This window comes from Chelonia mydas, chromosome 2 (assembly GCF_015237465.2).
Source record: "Chelonia mydas isolate rCheMyd1 chromosome 2, rCheMyd1.pri.v2, whole genome shotgun sequence".
NCBI lineage: Eukaryota > Metazoa > Chordata > Testudines > Cheloniidae > Chelonia > Chelonia mydas.
The window spans coordinates 67919850-67927918 of record NC_057850.1 but is presented as its reverse complement, the minus strand read 5'-3'; positions in this window follow the sequence as shown (position 1 = coordinate 67927918).

Sequence of the window (8069 nt, the reverse complement as noted above, 5' to 3'; positions counted from 1 at the left end):
GATTCCAAAGGATCCCTTAAAATACACATGGATTTCAAAGGAGACATCAAAGACACTGCCCCTCATTGAAAACTAAGAGAAGATCCTCAACTGGCAAAACTTGTCATAGCTCTGTTGACATCAGTGGACCCCTGGCTATTTATAACAGCTGAGGATCTCCTCCAAAGTCAATGACAAGTATGAAACTAACCTGTGCTGCCTCCAATACAAAACACTCTTTTCTACTTCTGCATAATGCAAACATGGTTTAGATGCAGTGAACTCCCAGCTTCTCTGAGTGTGCATAGGGAAGGGTGGGGGAGACATGCACTGCCAACCTATCTCTAACAGAAACTCAAGGAGCTTCCCCTCTCCTAGGCAGGAGTAACCCACAAAGAGGAGAACTTGGCCCATAATCCTTGGTGTTGTTAGGTACAGTCCTTCTCTTTCTACCCCAGGAGATTTATCGGCAGTGCTCACTTTTCCCAGTATTATTTTAGCTGCTCTTTATCATTATCCTGATCTTTACTTCCTGCAGGAATCATTCAAACTTCTCTTAAACATGTTAAAGACACACTGCAAGGCAGAGTTCAGAATCGGCCTGCGCTTTGTGTGTTTGTTGTGCTCTGTGGGGCTGGAGGAAGAGTGGTATGGCTTGGCTTTGCTCTTCCTACCACATTTTACCAATTCTGAGTAAGTATTCCTGTTTGTTTGCCTTCTACTTTTTACTTTCTGGTACCAATTTTAACCTCAAATCTTTAAGCACTCCCTCATTGGCTACTGCTCATCCTGTCAATCTTCTTTTTCAAGCAAACTAGTATATTTCACTGTAGTTATGGTCTTTTACTGGTCTCCAGCCACCTCCTACATGAGTAAATTATACTTCCTCCCATTGCACCCACCTTGCTAAACTGATTGATTTCAGAAATTTTGGGAAATGGGCCTGGTTTTGCTCTCACTTAAGTCATTGGCAAAACTGCCACTGGCGTCTATGGAACAGCATCAGACTGTAATGCCCTTGTATTGCCAAGTTCTGCAATCGTGTCTTCAACTGATCCTCTCCTGTGCTAACTTCAAGTTGCTCAAGAGCACTGGTTCCAAATTTCTCTATTATTTTCATTTTCTGAAAAGGTTCCTCACGATCAGGAGTAGAGCTGGGCCAGCTTCTGCTTTGGTTGGAGTCTGTACTTTCTGGATCCACAAGTTACCATCACATTAATTTAGGAAACTTATTTAATAGTGTGGTTGGCTGTATTTATTACTTACCAGCTCTCTGTGTAGTTAAAATAGTTTATTAAGGCCTAGAGAGCCCAGAGAATTGGTTCAGAAAATTTCTCCTCCCTCTCTTTCTCTCTTGGTGATCTTAAGCAAATACTCATCATTTCTTTTTGTTTTTCATTCCTTGTGTGCTCTACCAATGAATTTCACCATCATGCTCTTTGTTCCCATTGTTACTATAAATAGTTTTGAAAGGTAGCTCCTCTGAATTTCTGCCTCTACTCTCTCATCTGTGCAGATTATAACCAAACATCAATTTGTATGGGTGAGATTAATCATTGAAGGTATGCCCAGTGTATCTACTTGTTCAGATTTGACTATATGAATATATTTTAATTTAATTAATTTAATTAATTAATTTTAATTTTTTTTTTCCAATTAACGATGAAAAGAGAGAGTGCTCTGTTCTCCCCTCACTTAGCAGATATAACACCCATGGTATGCAGAGGAAAAGAGGGCCCCTAGCAGCACAAGGAGGAATAGTACCATGGCATGTAATATCATTAATCCTCAACTGATTTTTCTTTAGAATTTAAATTGTAGACCAATAGTGACACCTGCTGGAATCTTGTAAAAAGGGTTATTTAAATTAATAACATAATATTCCACAATCCATTCTCTAACAGTCTTCTGTTAATTGTTGGATTTTAAAGTAAAATAAAAGGAGTACTTGTGGCACCTTAGAGACTAACCAATTTATTTCAGCATAAGCTTTCGTGAGCTACAGCTCACTTCATCGGATGCATCCGATGAAGTGAGCTGTAGCTCACGAAAGCTTATGCTCAGATAAATTGGTTAGTCTCTAAGGTGCCACAAGTACTCCTTTTATTTTTGCGAATACAGACTAACACGGCTGTTACTCTGAAACCTAAAGTAAAATAGGCATTTTCTGACCATTTTTTGTCAAGTCTTTACTATAATATTTGATGCCATCAGGGCCTGCTAACAAAACTTTGCAATAATAGGAGAATGTGTTTTAAATAATTTTGACTTAATCTACAAGGTTTTTTAATGGTCCCCCCAGAAAATCCAAAAATAAAAATAAAAAGTATTTGGGCCACACATGAATATAATGATTTTTTAAATGTAACTGCATTACATATTTTAAAAATATGTATTTATTGAAATGAATATGCAAAAAATGTCATATAGATTCTACTAAATCTAGCAGGGCTTCTATTTTACAAACATAAGAAATGCAGTGAAAGTAATGAGTAATTTTATGCCATTGTACCTAGTCAAAAATTCAACTTTGTAAAAAGTGTCTGGGTGCAATTTCTCTGTAGACGATTGTCTCCTGCGTAATCTAAGCTACAGACTTCAGGGTTCTTCTGTCAGTCTGCCAGATGCCTGGATTCAACAATGTATTAAGCACATGAGCAGTCCCACTGACCTGAGTAGGACTAGTCACTGGCTTAAAGTTATCTGCATGCTTAATTGCTCTGGACTGGGGCCAGAATAAGTAGCACAACAATCATCATCATAGATCGAATTAACTCTTCTGTTCTAAAACCCTACATTCACTACCCATAACATTCTGAAACATTTGTCTTTTGAGGTGATGTTTCTAATAGTTAGTTGGTGCTCAAAGTTTTGCTTTGTAAGTTTCGTAATCCATTTGTGTTATGCAAAAGTGGCAAAGACACTGTTTTGTGACTGAAAACAGCAGAGGTTACTTGTCAAACTTCGCACTTGCCATAGGCTCTGGGCTGGGTCCCCAGCTAATGTAAATTGTCAGAGATCCATTGAAGTCAATGGAGCTATGACAGTTTACACCAGCTGCAGATACGCACTTAGTTTTTAGTGAGGGCTCATGTTTTTGATGTATCTTAAGAAATTTGTTTTACAGGTGACAGTTAAAGATGACTGAAGATGCACTATTATAATTACTGTGTTGAATGTATGATGTGTCCAGAGTTGCATCTTCCCATACCGATTTCTAGATTTCAGCAAAGGCAAAATACTATGTAACAAGACATCTGGTAAGCATAACAGAAATCACTAACTTTGGAAGAACGTTCATTTAGTGATTGTCAACACTTGGAAAGTACCACACGCTAGAACACAACTTGGAGAAGTCATGACAACTAATCCCATGTTAAACACTCAGGGTTAAATCTTGGCCCCATTGAAGCCAGTGGCAGAAAGCCCCTGTCTACACTGAGTGCTAAATCATGTTTAACGCCATATTAGTTACCATGACTGCTCAAGGTCATGTGCTAACACAATGTAATTTCCCAGTGCAGACAAGCCCTTAGGGTGAAATTAAACCTGGACAAAGTCCTAACGCAAGGACAATGTATCACATTAGTCCCACTTAAGTCTTGTTTTGAGAACCAATTGGCCTTGCACTGGACTTTGGCACAGGGGTGAATTTCACCCTTTGAAAACAAAAGGACTTTGTTTGAAATAAGTCCTTATTCCAGAAGTAATGAATTGGTTCTAGTTGTTTTTCTATGTTGTTACAGTGCTTATGAAAATAAAGTACTAACAGGCAGTCCTCAGACATAGTGCAATGCAATCCCTTGATGTGCAGATGACCCCACATAGCTCTACTGTTAGATTGTATAGGCTGGATCATTCAATCCATTTACAAGATTCGTGTTGATTTTAATGGGAACTTTGGAGTTCCACTCTACTACAAGACAGATTTTATTATGATCCCTCACTCAGGGTTTTGTGCTGCCACCCATCAGTATTGTATCCAACTGCCTTCCATGTAAAATCAGTTAGCAATAGGTTCATTAAGGAAAGACAGGACACTCTGAATGTTACTAGCTTTGATGTAATGCAAATGTTAAATATGCTCAAAGCGTTTCTTGTAATATCTCATGCAATTATGGTAACTTAAAATACACTCTTTAAAATGTACCCATTTTATGTATTTATGAGTTCACTCATGAACAAAATAATACATATAAGAAAGAATTGCTGGCACTTAGACATTAAAATACCTTTGAAATAGATTTTAATTCTGAAAGCTCTCATTTCCCATTTGAAAGCTCATGTTAATCATTACAGTGATTTGTATTAAGGGCATTTTAATGTCTACATAAATGGACAAAATAATGGCTCCCTTAGTTTATGTCAAAATAGTTACATAAATTCACTATGAATCATCTTAATCATAGAATATCAGGGTTGGAAGGGACCTCAGGAGGTCATCTAGTCTAACCCCCTGCTCAGAGCAGGACCAATCCCCCATTTTTGCCCCCGATCCCTAAATGGCCCCCTCAAGGATTGAGCTCACAACCCTGGGTTTAGCAGGCCAATGCTCAAACCACTGAGCTATCCCTCTCTAAATTAACTAATCTAACCAAATAAGAAATATTGAGAACTGTCTAATTCCTGCAAAGACCCAGTCTTGCACTCTTCATTCAGGCATAGGCTAATAGGAATCTGTTTAGGCAAGGGAGAAGTCAAGTACTGTATGAGCCCCAGGTAGCTATACTAACACTATTAAAAATGGCTGCTATGCTGTGTCTTGAAGTGTGATGGACTGAACATTAAAATACATCAGAAAGTAACACAGTAATTAGAATTATAGGTTCAACTTCTATATTACCCTATTTATGATCCTTCTGATCTTAAGATTTTCAGCTACAAACACCCAAGGGATTGCATTTATACCTTGGAATAATAACTATTTTCTGCACTTCAACCCAGGAGGACCTAATGATGAAAATATATTGACAGTTCCACCCTTTGGAGACTGAACCAGCTAGGCCGAGTATAAGGAAAACATAAAACAATCTGATATACTGGTGTGGCTTTCAGTAACGTCCATTCCTAACTATTCCAAAATGGAAGAAAAGGGCTGTATTCTAAAATTAAATTAAATTCCAAGTTATTTTCTCTGTGTGTTATCACTAGCTTTGTATGGGTTTAGTTGCTAATGTTCAGCAAAGTTTTACAGGGAGATTTTCTAATACTCTTATAGAGCTGTTCTTTATTATTCATTAATACTGATGTTGAAATTGAGTCCTGATCTAATATTTACCTTGAATGGTGCACAAGGAACTGTCAATATTGGATTTTGATGATGTTTCATTTAAAATACAATCCATGTGTGATGACTCCATTCCTAAATCTTAACAATCTAATAATGCAAACGTTTTCAGTAGGTTACTAGATATTGCAGTGCATGTAGAGCGTCACCAAAGACCCACCATTGCTTCATTGAACAGCTCAAACCTGAAGAAAGTAAGGGTCTGTCTACAATGGGAGAATGGGTAGCCTTTCAGGACATATTAACTAACATATTTTTATGTCGTAGATATAATGTTGATAAATATAGTCCTGTTTCAAAATGTGTTAACTGGTGATGGTCCACCCTAGGGGGAAGCCTAGGATGATGTGTGACCAGCAAACACATTTTAAAGGTGTTAAACCCTTTCTACATAAGTATAAGTAAAAGTAGGTTAGCTAACATTTAAAAACACAACCTAGTTTCTTAATCTGGATAGGCTTTAAGTGAAATACTTCAGCTAAGTCCTAAATGTCACTGTCCGTGATTGGTTCCCACAGGCTGAGTCGGCTCTGATTCAGAGTCCAGTGATGATGTCAGTGGGAGTCTTTCCATTGATCTGAAGATTCACCACAGAATAATCTCTAGGGCATAATTGCTAAACCTTTCCCTATTTTTTCCCACCCTCTCATCATAGAGACAGTGTCATTTAATCATAGACTTTAAGGCCAGAAGGGACTATCGTGATCATTCTAATCTGACCTCCGGCACATTGCAGGCCACAGATCCTCACCCACCCACACCTGTACTAGATCCATAACCTCTGGCTGACTTACTGAAGACCTTAAATCACAATTTAAAGACTTCAAATTACAGAGACTCTGCCATTTACTCTAGTTCAAACCAGCACATGATGTGTGCCCCCATGCTGCAGAGGAATGCAAAAAAACAAAACAAAACAAAACCAAAAAAATGGGTCCCTGACAATCTGACATGGGGGAAAATCCCTTCCCCACCCCAAATATGCTGATCAGTTAGACCTGAGCATGTTAATGAGATCCATCAGCCAGACACCTGGGAAAGAATTCACTATTGTAACTCAGAGCCCTCCACATCTAGCATCCCTCTCCAACTGTTGGGGATATTTGCTACTAGCCATCACAGATGGGCCACATGCCACTGTAGGCAATCTTATCATACTATAGCCACCATACACTTATCAAGTTCTGTTATCATTGTTGTCAAGCAAACCTCAGAGCCACTGAAAACTCTACATGTGGGATCACCTAGGTGGCAAGTAGGATTTAATAACTATGCAGAGTGGCATAATTAACATCACAATGGTGAGCTGTGCTCCATATGAAATGGACACTTTGCAGGGGTTTTACAGAGGAGCTTCATACACAGCAGTGATTCTTTGGGTTCATGAAGGAGAAATATTAACATGGTAAAAATCAAGCTATATTATTTTCACCTGGAAATATAGTCCAGCCCATTCTCCCAAACCCTTTGATAAAATATATTTTGGATTGTTCACGGTAATGCCCAACCAGAAAGGTATGGCCAATACAGTGATGCAACCCTACCACCTTTCTCTCACACAGAAAGAACTCAGATCTCCTTTAGTTTTTTCACAAGACATGCACAGCAGTACCTCTGGAGAAGTCCTAGCAGATGGAACAGCATTTGGGGCTTTGACACACAGATGAGTTCACCCACCAGCCCTCTTCTGTTCCTCCCTTTTCCTAACTACTCCAGCCTGACAAAAAGAGATTCACTACAATAATCAACAGGAGTTTGCAGATTTAGGGATATTAGAAGGTCTCTCCCTTCCACCAGCGCAGGAGTCCCTACGGAGAGTTCCTCTCCTTTGCTAACAGATTGGGTAGAAATCAATGGCTTAACTTGCTCCAGCCTTCTGCACGCTGCTTCCTGTTCTCGGACACAGCGGGCGCCACTTAACCTGCCCATTTGGAGTTCTTCCACATAAGGCTAATTCGTGTTCGGCCTCATCTGGGCTCGTCAAGACGGGGCTGCTTATGGCTGATTCACCAGCATGTTTGGGTTTTTCCCCAAGCTTAGCCTTTCCTATTGATCATACCTAGAAGAAAAGCTTTGCTGCTAAGCAACCACACGGTTCCTGTGAGTGTAAGGAATAGCAGCTTTCTCTACAGTTCTCAAATCTGACAAGTAGCTTAACCTTGTAATAACAACGCCGTAGCCGTGTTCTCCTGCCTCATTAATGCACGTCGAGGCTTTCGATGATGCCTGAGTTCTGAAAGAGTGTCACCCTCCGCACATATCGGGGTGTGTGGGGAGCTTACAGTGCTGACTTCACACCCTGGGGAAGCAAGTGTCTGTCTGTCTCCTGGAGCGCTCCTGGGCCTTGACAGGCTTGGAGCTTGGACTGGGAAAACACAAGAACTCTCTGTTAGGAAAACTGGAGAAGCTCTGATGTCACCTCACGAGGCAGCTGCACACAAAAAAAGCCATTATAGAAAAGCCCCATCCTCTGCCCTACAGCATGAGGCTCAGTTAGCTTGGTGGTCCAGTGCCATGTCAAGGCTCCCTACAGCCGGAGATAACTATTGTGTGTTTGTTCAAGTTGCAACCCTGAAGCAATAGCATAAATAGCAGTTTTCAGCAAAGGGCAAACGCAATTTGCCACGCGTAAGCTTCAGAACCCTGGATAGCAGTTCTGCTATTGCGAGCAGCATTCAGAGCTGGCTAGATTCCTTAACTCTGGCTGCTTCCCCCTCGCCTTTTTATTCGCTTTTCACTTGTTTCCTTTTCGTGGCGTTAGTCCCCATTTCTCTTTCCTTTTCACTGCTGCTTAGCATCGGCT